A 21,102-nucleotide genomic window follows, 5' to 3' on the forward strand; every position below is an offset into this window, starting at 1 on the left:
CGGCATTATAACCACTGTAACACTCAGATTTTACTTCTTTCCTGACACACTTTACTTCTTGCAGCCTGTCATAATTAATTATAAACCTGTTTTTTTCTCAAAGTGCTCTTATATATCTGACTCAGAGCTGCAAAGTGGAAACATGCCAGAGAAAGCAAGAAAACACTAACAGCTTATGGAGACATGACAGACAAGCTTTTCCTGGAGGTGATGTCACAACCTATATTTGTATTCTCAGTTTGAATTGACCTGACTTGGCAACTCCTATACATTCTTGCTGCCCCTGACATTTCTTATACATGCCAAAATGTAGCGTGAAAGCAAAGGAAATATGAGGAGGTTGCAAGACTCGCTGCTGCTTTGTGGTGTCAGTTCAGTAAATATGTTCAGGAATGCTTTAAAGGGAAACTATTATGCAAATTTTATGTTTTTGTACTTTCATTGGGTTTCTACTGATTCTAAAAACAGCCCAAACACTTTATGAAAAAAATACAACCTGTTTTTTGGCTATAACTTAGAGGTTTTTGGTGTTTGGAAAATGAGCCGTTTCAAAAACCTCTGTAACGCAGCATCACAAATCAGCAGGAGCTGCCCCTCACCTAGCAACCCCAGCCAAGCCCAGCCTGTTGCCTAGCAACCCCAGCCAACTCCAGCCTGTTACCTAGCAACCCAAGTACAGTGTCCACATGTTTGGTCAGCTGGTTTTACCGCTGTATGTCCTGTACAATGGCTGCTGGAAAAGGCAAGTGTTTTGATGTTGACTTACCATCCAGAAACCACTTGATGCATTCTTTTTGATTGTGCAGAATGCTCCACTTCTGCTTTTCAAAGATGTACAGTTGTGTAATTGCACATCTGTTAGCAGTCATTTCCGTGTACATTGAGCTGTGGGGGGGTGGCCAACTGCAGCTTACTTGGATTTAAAGTGACAAGACGTCCAAAGAAAAACATTGCATTCTGGAAGGAGCTCAAAGTAAGAAGAATTGAGAAACTGGAATCTCATTATCTAAGATGCACAAACTCATAGATACCTAATGGCAGCTTGTTTGTGTTTTTTTGTCTGTTTTTGGAGCGTGGGAGGAAACCGCAGTATTCGGTGAGAACCCACATGTTTGTTGATTCTCCTCATCATATTCACCAGGATTCACTCAAAATGAAAACAAACTGCACAGAAACTTCATTTATTTACAGTCTTGTAAACACTACACTCCAAAAACAGTTGTATATGATGAAAATAGTCTCTAAAATGCTTCATGTCAGCATATTCTGGGTACATTTTCAAGATTTTATTAAATTGACACCCCTAGTACTGTTAAGAGGACAATTTTATGGACAGAAGGAATGACCTGTGTGGAGTTTTGCCCAGGTGGGATCCATGCTGGTCATCTTCACATGAAATTACTTTCTGCACATTCATTTTATTACTGCAAAGTAAAACACTTTACAGTTTTATACATTCTGACTAAATTGGCTTTTGGCACTATCAGTTTTATGTCTGCTGAGTAGGCAGGACGAAGCAACATGTGCTGCTTGAAAAGACATAAAAAAGTGGCGGTAAAACACACAAACCTGCTGACAATACTGGGGAACAAAAATGTTGTTTCAACAGAACCGCCACTTAAAAGCGGATCAGTCTAAGGTAGTGAAGTCAGGTATTGGGTTTAGATCAACGCCCGGCGGCAACCGGCGCTAACCTGTTTCACCCCCCCGACACATTAGTTCCAAAAACAGTGCAGTGAAGACGATGTCTGCACACTCACATCATCATGTTTGTTCATGTGTGGATGGTTTGTGCCGCTGTCACAACGCGGGACTCGTTTCTGCCATGTGTGTTGCATACCAACCCAGGCAGAGGATTTGAAACATCTGTGGGGGTACGGCAGCCCTGGAGGGCCATGGGTGGGGCACACATGCATTCCTACATAAACACCATATCCATTTTCAAATGCGATGCCAACACATTTTCACCACAGCAAGAATCAAACAGCAGAGTGATTAATATCACTGTTGGGAGCAGAAATATGTTTTTATTCCAGTGTTAAACAATGAAGATTAAAGGGAGAAAAACTCCAGTTAACATGCAGTTTCTCTGTGTCGTCTGAAGGACAACATGGGTGCAACGAGAGTTTCATTAAGTTTCTCACAAGTAAGAATGATGTACAGGTTTGTTGCCAAGGTTTTGAGAGTAACAGTATTTTTCTGCCATTAGTGGAAACGATTCAGACAAAGGAGAGAGCACGGCATGAAGCTGCAGCTCAGTTCATTTACTGCAATGATTTAATTCAAAGACTATTGATTACACACTGGGATGGATTTCCATTCATTTCCATGGTTATGTTTTGCAGATGACGAAAACTCAGAGTAACACATCAGGACAATGACAGAAATATGTCATTGAGTTTTTCCCCTACCTTCCAGCAAGGTGCACGGTCATCAAAATTAACTGAAACAAAATCTCAAAATGCGTCACTATGTAGCACATTTTGGTCTGATTTAACTTCAGAAACCAATTCAGGTCATTTTATCAGAACCAAAACAAAAGTTTGGTGTAATTTTAACTTCAGACAGTGGGACAAAATGTGCTTGTGTCTTTATATTTGCTGTTTTTAACCGTGTGTTACCAACTGAACAGTGACATAATTCTTGGTAAGATTTGAATTTACTGATCAGGACCTGCAAAGAGATCCACAGAAACATTCTAAAGGATAAAGTTTCTGTGGGGACAAGCCGGCCGCGCTGGGCGGAAGTGTTTGTTAATGTTGCCATTATTCCCGAACAGAGCAGGAAAACTTGGAGCAGGACAAAAGTCCCTTTCTCAGAGCTGCAGCTTGTCAGCCAGAAACAATGCAGTCATGACATCGGGGAAACGCTGCTGATGTTTACCTTCGCCCGCCATGCCAACTTCCTGCTTTTCTACCTACAGTCATGTTTGTCAAGAATTGTCCCAACACAATGATGCCGTCCGCCAGAGCCTTCAGAGTGTCAGCACTAACTCAGGTCTAATGTCAGACGCATGAGAGAAGTCTGAGAAAAGACGTTGGACGCAACAGATCAGGTTGGCTAAAACAATGTTCAGAAATATCACTGCCCCTTCTGCACCTGGTTTGAATAGAAACTCACAAGTAAATGTCATTTGTTCTGCACTACAAAGCTGCAGCTCTTTGTTCTGGACGCTCTGAAGTCAGATGTCCCTGTCGAGTTGTAAAAGTCAAGAGGATAACCGTTCAGGCTGCGTCAGGACAATGCAGAGCAGCGTGTCAGAGAATCAGTGACAACATTGTTGCCGTCTGCTTGACACTAATGCATCTCCAGAGGAACGTAAGCATCTCCTCGTACTGGGAACTTCAAAGCCCGTTAAAAAAAATCCTTCAAATGCCTTAGAGATTCTGTGACACATAAAGTTGCAACTTCAAAGTCACATTTGCTTCTAAATGTGATGCACACTCAAAGCTCCAGAAAACAACTCTTAGATGTAAAAGCTTTTCACGCATCAACTGGCTGAACAAAACTGTCACATTAGCAGCTGTTATCTGCTGAATTTGTTATCCTGCACTTAAAAAAACCTCACAGCTCACAAAGTGTTTGAGTTCAATCATTATTCATCTGTAATGAAGACATATTTCAAGCTGGACCACATCCTGCACAGATGTCTGCATTAACTTTGCCTTTTAGTTTAAATTTAAAGCATTTTCTGTAGCACATTTATTACATTTATTGTTTGTTTTATTTGAAGATTTTTAGCAACTTTTATGTTTATATTTGTACCTTTTTTTTGTTTGGTAATAATCATGGCAATACTGTTATGTTTTAATTAATATATATTGTTTATATATTCATTTATATCAGTTTGTTGCCTATAATCAGAGATGGACAGAGTCTGCAGAAGTTTTACTCAAGTAAGAGTAAAAAAGTATTAGGTAAAAAGTCTAAAAGTACCGAGTAACTGATCAAATTATCAATCAAAGTTTTGCATTTTAAGTAATGACAATAATTCATATAAGTATCAAAAATATGAAAATCGGGCAAAAGAAAAAGTTTACCAATCAGTTTGTTTCAATACAAACTGATGAAACTTTAACAAAACCTGCAGGTGTGTCTGGTGGATTTTTGGTTAAAACATGTTTGTTGTTCATTCAGTTGGTAGAAAATCCAGAAATTTTACTCAAGTAAGACCATAAATACTTTGAAATAAAGTTACTCAAGTAAAAGTAAAAAGTACTGTAATAAAAATACTTCTAAAAGTTTGTTTTTTGTTTTTTTTTAAAGTTACTGAAGTAAATGTAATTGAGTAAAAGTAACTGGTTACTAACTAACTGCCTATAAACCCTTCGGTTTATTTGATTTAATCATTTTGATCTTGTCACTGTTTTTGCCTCTTCTGATTAAATCTCTGCCTTCCTGGTTAACCAGAAAGTTTATTTTCAAATTAAAATGAAGTTATAAAAAGTGGACTGGTGGAGCTGCATGTTTGAAAATGTTGTGTTGACGATGACCCCATGTCAGCGGCTGTGGCTCCTCCTCAGACCTGGGCACGCTGTGTGTGTAGAGCGCACACAGAGCCCCGGGCGGACGCAGACCAGGCACCCCACAGAGTGGCCCATCGCGGCAGCAGGTCGGAGCAGCGGCCCCGGGCGGACGCAGACCACGCACCCCACAGAGTGGCCCATCGTGGCAGCAGGTCGGAGCAGCGGCCCCGCAGACCAGTCACCCCACAGAGTGGCCCATCGCGGCAGCAGGTTGGAGCAGCGGCCCCGGGTGGACGCAGACCAGTCACACCACAGAGTGGCCCATCGCGGCAGCAGGTCGGAGCAGCGGCCCCGGGTGGACGCAGACCAGGCACCCCACAGAGTGGCCCATCGCGGCAGCAGGTCGGAGCAGCGGCCCCGGGCGGACGCAGACCAGGCACCCCACAGAGTGGCCCATCGCGGCAGCAGGTCGGAGCAGCGGCCCCGGGCGGACGCAGACCACGCACCCCACAGAGTGGCCCATCGTGGCAGCAGGTTGGAGCAGCGGCCCCGCAGACCAGTCACCCCACAGAGTGGCCCATCGCGGCAGCAGGTCGGAGCAGCGGCCCCGGGTGGACGCAGACCAGTCACACCACAGAGTGGCCCATCGCGGCAGCAGGTCGGAGCAGCGGCCCCGGGTGGACGCAGACCAGTCACACCACAGAGTGGCCCATCGCGGCAGCAGGTCGGAGCAGCGGCCCCGGGTGGACGCAGACCAGTCACACCACAGAGTGGCCCATCGTGGCAGCAGGTCGGAGCAGCGGCCCCGCAGACCAGTCACCCCACAGAGTGGCCCATCGTGGCAGCAGGTCGGAGCAGCGGCCCCGGGCGGACGCAGACCAGGCACCCCACAGAGTGGCCCATCGTGGCAGCAGGTCGGAGCAGCGGCCCCGGGCGGACGCAGACCACGCACCCCACAGAGTGGCCCATCGTGGCAGCAGGTAGGAGCAGCGGCCCCGCAGACCAGGCACCCCACAGAGTGGCCCATCGTGGCAGCAGGTCGGAGCAGCGGCCCCGGGCCAGAGTGGCAACAGGAGACAGAAAGTAACTCCATTCTATACTTAACACTAATATGAAGACATGACAAAATACCTCTATTATTTTCTAAGTCATGCTGGCCATAGTTCTGCTAAAAGGTCATTTTATTGACTGGGTCAGGTTCCAGTAAAGTAAAACAACAGCAGTTTGGTCCTGTGAGCTTCTGGAGGTGCGAGGTGGAGCTCACACCAGTAGTTTCCAAATTGGTGCTGGGAACCGAGTCATTTTTATAGCATCTCTCCATCGAATACATTTTGACCACTCTTCTCATACCAAGTGTGAAAAATACCAAGATTTTAAAGAAATAAAGCGGCGGCTGTTATTTGGGAGAATGTGTGTGACTGGAAATGTTTCAGAGCTGCTTCAGGCTGGCAGGAACCATTTTAAATCATTTTCATGTTGTGTACTTCAGATTCTTTATGTCTGTTCTGTGAGAAACCACTTTATTATGGAAACAAACTGCAAAGTGTCTGCATTGTTTCATGGTAACAAATGGAACAAAATCATCTCTTGATTTTATGACAAAGTGTATCCCCATGTTTTTAAATGTAAAATCTCCTCCATGATGTCTGTAGAGGGATGGTGTGCCAAAGTGCATGTACTGAAAAAAACCTCTCATTAGGCAAAGATTGAACTGATTGATGGTAATTGTCTGACGATAACCTGAGAGACCTGGGGGGTCTCGTTCTGATCAGCCTAAGTGATGATGAGTAATCCACTTGTCAAATTTAGCTGCTAATTTGTCATTTCGAATCATTTTATAGCAGCTGCCGTCTTTTTCTGTGGACTTTGTCCCTCTGGTCCTCCTGTTCTCTCAGTATTTGTCCTGATGGACTGCTGACCCATCCGGTTTCTAACGTGCCTCAACACAGACGGTTAATTAGATTCCTGCAAGAACGAGGAAAAACATGATGGATGGAAAATGTGAACAAACTTCACTTTCATATTTTAAACAGTTTATTTTTTTTCTGGAACATTTTACAAAGCTGGATGATGCAGAAGGAAGCATATTTGAATATTCCTGTTCATAAATTACTCTACATTTTTCAGAATAATCTTTTATTCATCACATATTTGGCATATTTTGGCGTATTCTTTTGTTTTTCACATTTTGCAGAATGGCTAAAGGAAATGTTATATTTATACCAAAGGTAACAAAGTCTTTAATTAACCAAAATGCCTGAAAATGTGCAGAAAATTCAGATAAAAACCTCTAAAATGAGTTTTTGGTTTCATACTTTTCAGGTTTTGTTCTAAAGACAGCAAGTTCACAAGTACAGGTCAATCTGAGACTTTTAGAAACGACGACACAGCTAACGTCACACAAAACCACAACATAACTGCTTTACAGCTTTCATGGTATTCTCCATATTTCTTTTTTTATCCCACTTGTTACTCTCCAAAGATGTCATGAAATGGTCAACAGGAGCAAATTTGCCTTGTTACGTCTAAAAAAGATGTTAAAGTTTTGAATAGTGTACAATGACTGGAGAAAGGCGTCAGCTGGAGCTACTTTTCTAACCGTTCCTGGGTTTTAGAATATGAAACAAAGGAAATCTTCCTTCATTCGTACTTATTAGAGACACTGAACCAAATAGTTGAAATGAAAAATAAAAATAAACTGAGGTGTGATTGAAGACTCTCCGGAGGCAACGGCTTATTAATGTGTCGCTTCCAATAAAGCTCTTGATATTCAGATTCTGGTCGTCATGGAGATCTCAGTCACTCCTGAGATGGAGGCAAAGGTTAGAGTGGTGGTGCATGACTCCTGCAGCATGGAGGCAGATTATAACGGCTCTCCTGCCACTCAGGCTGAGAGCTTTTTACTGAAAGGAAGAGAGACTTCCTGAAGCAGTCGAACAACGGGAATCAATTTTTCACTGGTTGGAAATCTCCCGTTTTTTATTCTGCCTGTCATTTTTCAGAGGGATATCTGAGGAAAATCTATCCACTCCTGCATGTCAGCAGGCTTTATTGTGATGAGGATGGAGTATCCTGCTGCTTTTAAACCCATGTCTTCCTCACATCTTTTTTGTCTAAATAATGGATTGTTTAAGATTTCTTTTGCTGAAACAAAGAAACGGAGCACATTGTTCAAGGCCAGCTTCCTTAACCCCCAATACTTCAAAGAAATTAAGATTTTAAGTAAGATTCATTCCAGCAGGCAGTCATAGATTTTTTAGTATTAGCTTGTGTTTCTCCCCCAGTCAGAAATTTTAACACCAAAATATTAAAACATTCTTGCACCAGAATTAATTTCCCAATTGCAATTTAGAGGCTTAATGTTTTCACTTAGAGTAAAAAAATGCAGAATTCACATTATAAAGTCTACATTTTCCTTTTGCAGTTATTGTTGATTTAAAATTCAAGGTTGTTTTGTAAAATAAACACAACCCTGCTTTGTTCAGACGGGACGTTTACACTGAGCTTTTATTGCCAACTGATTTCAAGCTTCAGCCGAAAATTAATAAGCTGATATTCTTCTCCAGTTTATCCAGTATAAATTGGAGAATACGTCCATTAGCCAATGCTTTTTGACATCTTGACCTTTTCTTTTGAGTCGTGGCGCCAAGCTCACTTTCTCTTCATGAATCTTTAAAGGCTGCAGCGTAAACAGCTCAGCCTCTGCAGCAGCGTCCATGTTGCCTTTGTGTACATGGACACCAGTGTGAGCAAATATGTATTTCCTTCATTATTATGATTTTTTATGAAATATTTTGCCACATGCACTCCTTCAAATGGAATAAATATATCCTTATCTCTAAAGCATGTTTTAACTTGCTTGGACTGATGCAGATCTGGGAATCATCCTTTAGTGTGAAGATGGAGAAAAGTCCAACTTTTTCATATGCATCCTGGAGCTGGAAGCATGGACCATACTGAAAAATGTTTACTGGAAAAATGACAGCGGCAAACTTATGAAAATCCCGAGGAGAACAGGGAGCCAGAGCAGAACAAAACATAAATCACAGGAACCAGGGACTACAGAGAAGCAACAGGATCAAATGAGAGAAACCAGCAAGGAGGAACTGAGAATGAATGACATAAATATGCAACGGGGAGGCTGATTACTGAGCAGGGATCAAAATGGCTGATTAGAAACACGTTGCAGGTGTAAGGGGAGAGAAAGAGAAACAAAGAATAACTAGATACAATAAATAATAAACTGGAATCACAAAGGAAGGACAGAAAACAGAAACAAGATTGGCTTAATCAAAGAAGACTAAGAATGATCAAACTACAATAAAAAACTGTAAACACCAAAACAACCTAAGATCCTGACAGACGTTGTGCCAAAACAGCAGCAGCTGAATGTATTTTTCAGAAAAGATAAGTTTAAGTTTACTCTCCCTGCTGCGTAAGCGGCTGTCATGTAAGGAGCAACAATCAAGCCAAAAATGGAACATCATACAATTCGGAGATTGCATGATTCAGAAATTCAAGTCTTCATTGTCTTTCCAAGCATCGGATCAGAGAAGCCCCTCCTTTGTGGCTCAGAACAGAAATGACAACACTTTCTATTTTAGTGTCTGAACAGAGATTACCCAGGGTTGGTGTGTTCCCCCGGCTGGCAGGCGTTTCACAGCGAGTATGTTATCAAAGCCACTTCAGAGGTGAAGTCACTTCCTCCTCCAGCGAAGCCAGATAACAGCACCCACTCCGAGGCTCCTGGGAATTAAATCCTCACCAGGAAGTGGCACAATGGCCGCCCCATTAGCTCTCAGGCAGAGCCGCGTCGGCCTCTAAGAAGCTCCGCTGATTCCCCCGGTCTCACCAGGTCAACGCTGAGAATCCCCCCCACACGCCTGCTAATGGCCTGTTTGGGGAAGCTTTTGTTTTTTGTCCATGTGTGAGTCTGGAGGACTGTTAGGGTCATCAGGGCTGATAGATGATTATTGTGTTTAGGAAGGAACTCTAATTACTCTGAGTAAATCATCTGGTGCTGCTGTGACAGACAGGAATGCTATCAGGCTAAAGATTGGTGCAATAGATGACTAACCTCCGGGTCCACGTCTTCAAAAAAATAAAAGTATTTTGTACACAAAAGGTCTAAAAACAACAGCTGGGGAAAAACCCAAAACCTTTGCAGCATATTTTAGTCATTTTGTCCGATGGGTTGGGCAATGCTCCAACAAAATGGATGCAGTAACGATTTTTCATTTTAGTACAAATGAAAACATTGAATTAACCTTTTACTCTGGATGGAAGAGCAAGAAAAATGAAACCTGGCAAATCATGTCTGTAGAAAACTAACAGCTAAATCAGAGTCGAATGTTTTGGTCCCCAAAGCAGAAAACTGTTTTTTTTCAGAACAGTGGAAGGAAACCCAACACCTGATCCATCAAAAATAATGTAAATTATTAAAGCATTGTACTGTTTAGCAGCACTTATTTAAAAACAATAGAAGAAAACAGAAGAGATTATGTTGGGATCAAGAAATCAAAGACTGAAGCGTCTCAGGTTCAATTTGAACATAAACCAGGAGGTGATGCAGAACCAAAGGAAGAATCTGGAAACTGAAAAGATCGACTTCTTTCCTCCTCCACTCCAGCATTTTCCCCACCAAGCTTAAGATTTTATTGTTTTTCCTTTTCTCTCACTGCAAAAACAAAATCCTGACAAATGTTTTTATCCATTTTCTACTGCAAGTATCTTAGTACACCTGAAATAAGTCAAAACTAATTTACAAGCTAAAAGATGCTATCTTTTAGCAAGATGGAGGATTTTGTGTTAAGACAATAAATTATCGATATTGATCAAAAAATAACTAGGTCCATTAACAGACTATTTCACTTATAATTAAACATTTTCCCTTGTTAGATGTGAAATATTCTGCTGGTGAGCAAACAGCTCTGGAAAAAATGAAGAGATCACTGTGATCAGTTTCTCTGGTTTTACTCATTATAGGTTCATGTTTGAGTAAAATGAACTTTTTCTTTTATACTATGATCTACTGACAACATATCCCAGATACTCCAAGCAAAAATTTAGTATTTATTTGCAGTAAATGAGAAATGGTCAAAATAATGAAGAAGATGCAGAGCTTTCAGACCTCAAATAATCCAAAGAAAACAAGTTCATGTTCATGAAATAAGCCAGGACACATGACAACATGATGCATTGACCTACTTATATCACACCTACAGCTAATCTCACAAAACGTCTCTACATCCACAAATGGAGACACGGGAACAGAAGAGCTCCTGTAAATCCTGACTGAACGGGTCAGAAGTGAATTGGCTCTTGAGCAGAGGCCGAGCTCCTTGACCTTTCCGTGTAACATAATCCCGTGTTTGGCTTCGTAAATGGACACGTCGTCGTCTCGTTTAATAAAATCCCGTCCTCCCAAGTTTATCAGCGATCAGCCGATGTTTCAGGTCAGCCGACAGGAACATCGCTCATGAATATGTAAGCTCAGCCAGGCTTGTTAACATTCCCGGCAAGTCATCTGCAGACAGGTGAAGAGCACACATGGAGCCTCTTCTGATGACCCTGTTGGGATAATCAGACGGGCCAGAGGAAGGCCTGCGCCGCCAGGTGGAGATCAGAACGGCGCCGCTGGTCCCGCTCGCTCCTCTGCAGAGATTGCACACCCTGAAGGTTACTGTAATCATTTCTACTTTCCTCCAACAAACAGCCCTCAGCAGGGAGTCCACTGTTTACCTGAGCATCAGGTTTTATTCAATATTTCATCACAGCATCGACCAGAACCAGATGGAAAGTGGAGCTTTAACATTATTTGGATGCTAAAGTCAGATCATAAGTTGCTCCGATGAAGATTTAGCCTTTTAAAATTTATTTTATATGGTTTATTATTCAGATATCTGTGGTTTTATATTGAATAACTTTATGAAAATGTTGTAACTCGCCGCTGCTTTCATCTTGACCAGAGCGCAGTGGGAAAGTAGACTTTGTATGTTACAACCCGTTACTGTTTCAATAAATGTATGCATTTATTTTTTTTATTTTTTTACAAAAATAATCATTTTAATTCTCATGCAAACTGAATTATTTCAGATTGATCTGAGTTTGAACCTGAGCTGTTAAAGATTCAGCTTAAATATAGATTAAAACCGAAATATTATTTTTCTCTTTTAATTTATTCCAATGATTGTTAAAATAAGATGGAAAAAAAAGTTGATGTCCTCCTGTCAACATACAGAAATTAAATGGTAAATGCAGGTTTGAGGTTCAGAACTGTGTGACACTGATTTACAGAAATCTGAAACTTATTTCAAAATGCTGAGTAATAATCTTCTCAGCCTTATTTTAAATGTAGAACTGTACTATTTTAAATAGGAACAAATAACGGATGTCATACTGTATCTAACTCCAGAAAAAGAAATTATTGCTTTTTTACCAAAGATATAAGGGATTTTCTTCGGTTTGTATTGTTTGTTTTATATTCATTGATAATAAACATGTTAATGTATTTGTTTCTTTTGTTTGCATTTTTTCTTTCCGCTTGTGGGAAACAAAGTTTCTTGATCTTCGTGTTAAATATAAAAACCCTCTGCTGTCTGGTTTTATGAGCTAAAATCAGTAAAAATCAGCTTTTGCTGAGCTAATTTCTCAGTTTTCCACCTTTTAGTGAGTGTGGTTTTACGGTGAGGAAGATTCGTGTGACCTCTGTACTTCTGTTCCACACACTGAGATAATCATCAATCATGGATGAAACTGTGTCTTTTCTTCTGCTCCTACCAGGCACTCGACCTTTAGCAGACCTTTTCTCTGCGATTTCTTCCTACTGTAACGTCTTAATAAAAGATAAAGAGATCTTCCCTGCGCCCCTCCGGAGAGCGCACATTTCATACATACCAACACTCTGAATCCAGGGATATTATATTCCTCCCAGGGAAGTCCAGATTGTGTTCTGAATCGGTTCAAGCCTCGCCTGGCAGCTCTCAGCAGCACCTAACAACATGTGTTCTCAGTTTACAAGGAGGCCAACCTGCACTGTCCAACCTGCAGGCGGGAAACGAATCCCCATGAATTAATCTCATTAACAGTGAGACCAGCGTTGTGGTCAGGACGTTTCCAGATAATGATGTTTTCTCTTGATATAAAGTAATTTGTGAAAGTTTTGCTTCCATTTGGACATTTTGATATATTCTCACTTCACTTAAATGCACTGTGTTGGGATTTCATACCATAAGCCAATGTGCTGTTCACTGACTGAGAGCTGCATCCGTCTGGCAGCAAGAGGAAAACCGTTTCTGAAAGGAAGCCAGAAAATAAACAGAAAACAGAAACCATGGAGAATCAGCGTTCAGCTTCTACACTCCACAAATCTGGAACAAACTGCAAAACAGCCGAAACGCTGACTTCCTTTAAACCAGGACTAAAGTCCCACTGCTTAGATCTGCTTCTGAATCATTATAACTGGAACATCAATGAACAAATATGATGTGAGGTTATGATGTCATTAGACGAAACATAATTTGTTTTGCTAGTTTCATTAGTGGTTCTTGTGTTACGTTTTTATGATGTAAAGAACTTTGAACTGCCTTGTTGCTGAAATGCTCCATACAAATAAACAAATAAACATGAGACTGTCTGGCCTGGTTACGTTTCTGCACCACGTTTTACTCTGTAAAAGGAAGTGGCAGCATCAGGCATGAACAGGAAAGTAGATGAACGTTGGCAGGAAGCTGGATGGATCTAAAGAGAAGAAATGAAATCTGAAACAGGCTGCAAGACAGGAGGGGTGTGTCAGAGCAGCCCAGTCAAAGTCCAGAACAGGTGCAGCTGAATAATTAGTAGAAACTATGTGATAGCAGAGTGATATGTGGATGTTGTAGTCGGGTGGGTTTCCTGAGATGGAAACTTTTTAATCTGATTTGAAAGATTATTTGAACTTACTGAACTCTTTGATAACGAGGATCATGTGAAATGTTCTGTTTTCATCTCCACTCCTTCAGACTAGTCAGCAACAATTAGCATCATTACAGCAGCTACTTCTCAGTGAAACTCTGGTAAAAACGTTTTTAACGTGTCAACAGAGGAGCCATGTTGTGATGACTTCCTGGAGGCGGAGCTTCAGAAAGAGCAGAATATTTTTAAAGAGACAGACGCCCTTTTTCAAGGCATTAAGCTACTGAGTCCAATTTATTTGGTATTTTTGATATATGTAGCATTTTTATAACAACTGAAGGTAACAGTTAGTAGATTGTACTATAAAATGACATTATGTGCCTAGAAAATACAGAAAATACATAAAATGCTGCTGCTTTAAAAAAAACGTCTGAAGGCACAAAGGGTTCCAGCGCAGTAAGCTTTACCTAAGAAATGTTTCTATTACAGAGAGGTAAGGAGCCTTATAATATATTTATACCAGCTGATTGAATGTGCATATTCTTTAAACATCCGTAAATGGACAGTGAGATGTTTTTTTTTTCCATCAGATGACCGGAGTCTGACCTCAGGTTGCTGCTGCAGCCTCCTTCCTCTCCAGTGGCTCTTCCCTGTGGAGACTCTGCTCCCCGTTTGCCCCGTCCTGCTGGGACCTGGCCTTTTGTGGCCTTCTTTCCCCGGCTGCAGCAGCCCTGAAGAAGCTAGCAGCTAGCCTCTCTTGGCCTCCACACAGCGGCCAGACAGAAGCTGCTCCTCACTGAGCGCGCTCAGACGCCCGCTGAGGCTCCGCTCCCCGTCGGCTGCTCATTTCTTCCTTTCCCCAAGTAAATCCGGCTTGGCAGCAGAGGAGAAACTTCTCTCTGAATGTTTGGGAGTCGGGGATTTATCTGGACCTGTCTCACTGTGTGTTCTGTGTAAGCGGAGGGGGGATTTTGAAAAGTTCAAACCCAAAGAGAAGCACAATAAAGCTCAGAAATTAGCAGCAAGATGGCCTTCTGCTTTAACGTCCGTATTTCACTGACACATCAGATGAAGGTCGGCGCTCACAGCAAGCTGGTGCCGCAAAAGAAGCTAAATCTCTCAGAGTTTAATCAAAGAAGGTCAGAAGATCCAGCACACAATGGATGCTAAAGGACAGCAGCAGAGAGCCTTTTCTGGGGTGCAGCAACTTTTAAATCTTCATGGTAATTTCAGGAGGATAAGATGGACAAAGGGGTGAAGCTTATTCTGCACTCAGCTTGAAAAACTACTTCTAATCTTGTAGATTTTTTTTCTTTCTTCCCTATTATTGTTATCAGCACCACTCTTCTCTTCCTCCCAGTTTGTGTTTTATTGTGAAGCCATGAGTCACATTTGGCACAGAAACATCCAGAGTCGGAACAAATTCACATGAAACAGAAGGAGAGAGGTGGAGGGGTCAGCTCGACTGCCCACCCATAAATCCCTGTAATGAAATAGGCCAGTACTGTACGCCATCTCTGATTGGTCGGCGAGCGGTGGGGGAAAAAAACAAGAAAGAAAGAAAGGCCAGAAAATTCTAATCCCTTCACTGTCCACGACTATTAGATCAGCGTCTAAATCCCATCAAATGTATTGCTATCTGAGCGGCTCGGCGGCCAGGAGCAGGAGTTGCCACCTACAGCCTGTCCTGATTAAAGCTGCGGGTAAAAAGTCTCTGTTTGCATTAGAGCGGGGGGCGGAGCCGGATTAGGGCTCCCGCGGGATGGTGGGAAACATTTACAGGAATGTTACTGCTTTGATTTCCCAAGACTGTAAAAAGTCTCCGATTGTGTATCAGCTGTGTTTACATCAGACAGAGAGACGGGAGGACAGTCGGGTCATGAGACCTGAGGAGGGAAGTCAGAGGCTTCTTCCTTACGGACAGGAAGTGTGACGGAAACTGGCAACAGAAATACATCAAATCCAACCTAATTATGGAAAGTCCGTCTCAGATCTGAGTAACTTTGATGTATTAAACTTTCTCAGAAGTAGAGATTTGTTGTTCCTTATGACCTTTGTGAAGTCTGGTGCAATTCAATTCCATAAATAATACTCCTGATTGCGAATAAACCATAATTAGAAACGTGATTTATATATTTTTTTATTATGTTTGACGGTGAAATCGGTTTATTTAGTGTGTTTTATCATGTCCCGGCCTTGAACCAGACTGGGAGGTCATAAATCTGCAACAATAAATTGAGCAGTGCTGTAATTGGCTTCAAGCTGGCAGAGATTTGGTCTGAAAACACTTTAATTCTGAGTTATAGCTCTGCTTTTAAGATTTTAATCAGTCTTTACTTTTTACACGCAGTCAGGATTAAATAGAGTATCTGCTCTATGAGGCTTGTTTGTCACATTAAAAGTCTTTTGAAAATCAACTTTAAGGTGGCGTTTAATGAACTTCTCATAAAGCCCACATCTTTGTATTGATGTGATGTAATTGGTGTTTTCATTAATTGTAAGTGGAAAATCGCCATAATAAACATAAATAAATGCTTAAAAACACCCGAGTGTGTGTAACTGATCTGTGCTTGTGTCTCACTTAGTGGCTTAAACTGAATTATGTGATTTTCTTCTATTTTCTTATGTTTTACTTTCAATCACTGAAAGAATGTAATCTTTTCTTTTCTGTTATTGTTTTTCTCATGATCTGGTTTAACATCCATGCTGGCAAGTTAAGAGATAAATATTATGGAAAAAATGGGAATATTTCACCTAATAAAGGCTTAAATTTAACTCAGTATAATCACATACAGTTGTGGATGCATCAATCTGTGTAACACACATGAAGGTGGATGTGCAAAACACTACTTCATATAATACTTTGCATGCAGCCCACATGTTTTTTAAATTTTTTAAATAGTAATTGGTGAAATAAATTTATGCAAGCAAAAATGATGAACATTTTTAATAAAACAAAATGGATAATAGTTTTTATAATTGTAAAACATTTTATTGGACCCATTTGTTTTTTGTTTTTTTTTCTATTTTTTAACTTGAGCAGTGTCAGTCTTTCATACCTGCATTGTCAAAATAAAAGCGCTTGCAGCTTGGCTTTACAACATTTTTTCATGCTTCATGTACTTTCAAAGTTAATTACATGCAAACGTTTGTCCATGTTTCCCCCGATGCGGCACATCACAGAGTGGAGCTCTGAGGCCGTTTACAACGCTTCATGTTTCTGCATAAATAGATCACACAAGCCCAAAAAATGGTAAAAGCAACATGTTTACTGAGAAAATCAAATCTTCGGTGATAATCAGCCTGTGCATGTGTGCAGTTAGATTCTGCAGGTTTTCAGATCTCCACCTGGACCGTGTGGCTGCAGCTCATTGTGTCTCAGCGGTGAAGTGAGACTGGAGAATCGGCTGTTCATTACGTCTGTCTGCAAGCCTGCGTGTGTGTGTGTGTGTGTACGAATACCTCCTTGTTTCAAGACTAACAAAATGGAACCTCAGAACCTCCACATGGCCCACGAACATGTGGCTCTAAAGCGGAGCTCTGCTGCCCCCTCTGGTTGAAGGTTGAAGTGCAGCGCAGTGCCGTTGATGACTGTGGTCAGAGTTCTTTTCCTGGATGTAACTGGATCCAATAATCATCTCAGATTCAAACTTAAACATCTCTAAATGAGCAAATTAGTAAAACAAAATCATTTATTTAACTTTTTGCCCAATATAAGATGTAAGCACACATGAAACCTAATGTATTATCTGAGTTCAGTTTGAGATGGAGGCATCATAATGATTATGAGATGAAAAAGGCAGAATTTCTGACAGATTAAACCAAAAGGCTGCACAGTTTATACAATAATTATACTATAAAAATAGACTGTGTGAATGTGGATATACAACATTTTATTCTTTTTTTTTTTTAAGTGAAACTCTTCCCAAAATGTTTGAGGTGTTTTCACACCTGATAGTCTGATAGACCTGGTTTGACTGGGATTCAAAATTGTAACATTTGTCCCATTTCCAGCTGTGAACCAAACCCTTTGGATAACCTGTTCCCCTCCTCGCCTGTGGTGGCGCTGCACTAAGAACCACTGATGGAAACGACACAAAAACTCCTGAAGAAGTCACCAAGTTCAACTTTTTTCTTCATGAAATGTAAACAAAAATGGAGTAGCATCCGATTTCAGCGGTTGGAGGATTTCTCTGTTGTCTTTGGTAAAAGACCGAGAGCTTCTTGTATTAATGCTACACTTGTGTTTTTAGTTCCTCAATCTTTGAAATCAAACCAGTCAACTCAAAATGTCCAATACACTGAACCAGTTTCAGCCAAAACCCAGCTTCTTCAAACAGACATGGATTTAAAACGGATGATTTGTGCCAAAGTCTGAATTATAAAGGCGTCAATGATGAGAAATTTGACTTCCTGAACTCTTAAAACCACCTCTGTATTGATCCTGAGGGTGGATTTTATTTTGGTAATGGCGGTTTGCTCTGACTGCTTCCTGTAGCAGCGCCATCCTTCTTGTTCACTCTGAAGCTGCTCCTGTTTTTGTTCACAATCATATCTGTCTAAACCCGCAGCACGATTATCATTTCTGCACCTGTGCCAAGTTATTAGAGAGGGAAGAACCACAAATACTATTACGATAATGGGCCGCAGATAGCAGAGTGGATAATTGCATATTCTTTAGATGAACATGAGTTGACATTGGGAATGGAGTCCCAGTTCGCATCTGCTGCACATCGCTCACTGCCTTTGTGGCCGTTTGCAGCTGCAAAGCAGCAACTCTGACAAAGAGGAGACCTGTGCAGTTTGAAAGCAGAGTGGGTGACACCGGTTTAACGACACCAGGCATCCGCGTTCTTAGTCAGCAACTGCAGATGAATTGTACGACAATGATGACAAATCAGCAGCGGAATGGAGTGGGAGTCGGAGCAAGGCGACGTGTGAGAGAAAACCTGGCGCCGTCGCAGATGGCTAAAGGCCAGTTTTAGTTTGGTTGTGCTCCCAGTTTGTCTCCTTTGATTCCGCACTCAAGGTAAGAACCATTAGTCAGTCTCATTGAGCCAGGATGCCATCAAAGTGAGTTATGTCATGCATCATTTCCACAGAAGCAGGATAGATTAGCTTTAAACGGCGCTGAAGTGATGTTACACACTGATGTGTTCAAACATGAAGCCAATCCAAGTTTGACTGATAAGCAGGAGAATGAATTTATTTTAAAGTTGTCTATTTATGCGTTTAAAAATATTTGTTTTTCTACAGATGGTTTTGACATTTGTGAAGAAAAATCAGTTTTATTGCTGAGATGAGTTGAGGATCTCTCTCTCTCTCCACAGAGCAGCGGGGAGTCCCGATCTGTACAAACACAAACGTTTATGGACTTTATTAGGATTTTAGATTAAATGGCAATTAAAAGAGCAAATAATTATGAAATAATGAGAATTACTAACTTAACCTTCATTTAAATGAGTAAGAATTTATTTTTGGAAAAGTGCTGCTTGCGTTTGTATTGTGCCTCCCTTAGTCAATCTTTTGCAGTGAAGCACTGCAGTCATTTAATTTAAGAGTGTAGGACAAGGGACGCATGTAAAAGTTGCAGGACTCTGGCCTCAGTTTGAGACTGCTGGTCTAGAGAGTAATCAATGCCTTGCTAGGACTGAACTCATTCCACATCCTGTGCACCTCAGGATAGAACAGGTGAGATGTTGTTAGTAGATCAACCTCCATTTTCAGCTTCTCAGCAACTTTATCCCTGAACTGCCTTGCTGTGTTTTTTGGTCTTCATGATGCTGTTTGTTCACAAGCGTTCTTCAGCTGAACACCAACACCTGACCAACGACTGAAGTACATACAGGTGAGCCCTATTTACTACCTACTGGATGTTTATAAGCAGCTTACCGCTTTGTGTTGTATTTAGGAGTTTTAGTAAAGCACACTGTTCAGAGTCTTTTTTGGTTAAAAATGATCCTACGACGACAGCCTGGTGACTGTTCCCATGAAGTAGGTTGCCACCATCAGTGTGTGAATGGGTGAATGTAGTGGAAAGCACTTCAGTATCCTCTGGACTTGACAAAGCTCTATACAAGTACAAGCCATTTACCATTTTACCATTCATTTCCATATCACAGTTGCAGACTGCTTTGCGGTGGTCTATCATACAATCCCAATAAAATCCTCTCAATTTTGTGGTTGTCTAAAAGTCCCTTACAAAAACAAGCATCTAAGAAACACCCTGTTGGGATCCCACCTCACTCCTTTGAGCGTAGAAGAACATTTGATTATCAGTACATCCTGCTGTAAATGTAATGCTGCTCTTTGGAACATAAGAAAATAAAGAAGCTCTCCAGTTTGTAGAAATCCCCAGCAGGTTTACGCCCTGCAAGCAGGAACCCGTCCGGTCGGAGTGAGTTTTCCCCTCTGGTGCACCTGCAGCCCAGCCACCCACGTCGTCTGTCCAGTAGCTCTGTGGAGCATTTACAGTGTGACAAACCCATTGTTGCCATGTGTCACAAAGATAATTATGGAGACAAATATACAAACTAAGGCACGTTTCAAGTGAACCACAGGCACCATGGCAACAGCACACACAGGATGATTGTTTCTTCTTTGAGATCTGTTTTTTAAACTCAATACACAAATCCAACCAATCTGAAAAGGCCTCTGGTCTGTGGAAAAATCAAAGATAACAACAAGCACTATTCAGCCTGAAAGCATCAGCGGCACCTTTTTGCCGAGTTTGTGAGAAGAAACTGAACTCCTGCACTGACTTTAGTGCCACTGTCTCACTTTTCTGAAGGAGATGAGAAGAGTTGGCTTTTTGTTCTGCTGGAGCTGCAGAGGCTTTGTGGTGCAGGTGAAGAATACGGGCGCCGGCTTTCTCAGACAATTCTGACCTGCATCTGAATACAGGCCAGGCCAGCTGGAGCCCTTTATTTACTGCTGAAATATTGGGATGCTCTTTGCCAGGTTGGAGAAAGACAAACACTCCCAAGGCTTTATAAAGCAGGAGCCATGACAGACTGCAAATTTAAACGGCTCCCTGCAGCTTTTATCTCCTACAGATTTTCTTACTTGTGTTTAGTTGAGTGTGGAAATAAATTTGCAGGAACATCTGCAGCAGCAACACCTGCATGTTGGCTTCTTTCAACCAAATTGACTTTGGTTAAGAGAAGCCAAGTCAGTGTTGTGTAGAAACTATAGACATCACAAAGAAGGATTTCTGTTTATTAGAAAACTGATTCATTTTACAACGTGGTAATAAAATTTTAATTAAAACAAAGAGAAAACAGATTTTAATGGGGATGGCTTTATCTGCCAATTATCACATGAATAAAACATTTTTACTCAGTTTGGTTTTCTATGCATTTCTTCCTTGTGTCAGATATGTTACTAAAGGGCAAAAACATAAAAGATAAACATTAAATTTTAAAGTACTTCAGTTTATATTGTGTTAGTTATGGTAAAATGATGTAAAAACCCATTTAAAGTTCCTTAGTGTGAAATAGATAAGCAGAGAAATAGAGCACCAATACCTTACTGTGTACAGATTAATTCGTATAAAACATAAAAAGTAAAAGAAAAATATGAGGTATGACTACAAAGTAATAAATTTAACACTCTTGTAACTCAGTTCTTTGTTTTTCTAATTTGGCATTAAATTAGCAAGACAATCTAAGATACTGTTAGCCAGAAAACAAAGTCATCACCATAATAAAAGTCACACACGTTGGTGGGCCACGTTTGGCTTTGA

Source organism: Poecilia mexicana, unplaced genomic scaffold (genome assembly GCF_051168715.1).
Source record: "Poecilia mexicana isolate PSO_F unplaced genomic scaffold, ASM5116871v1 scaffold_2, whole genome shotgun sequence".
In the NCBI taxonomy this organism is placed as follows: Eukaryota; Metazoa; Chordata; class Actinopteri; order Cyprinodontiformes; family Poeciliidae; genus Poecilia; species Poecilia mexicana.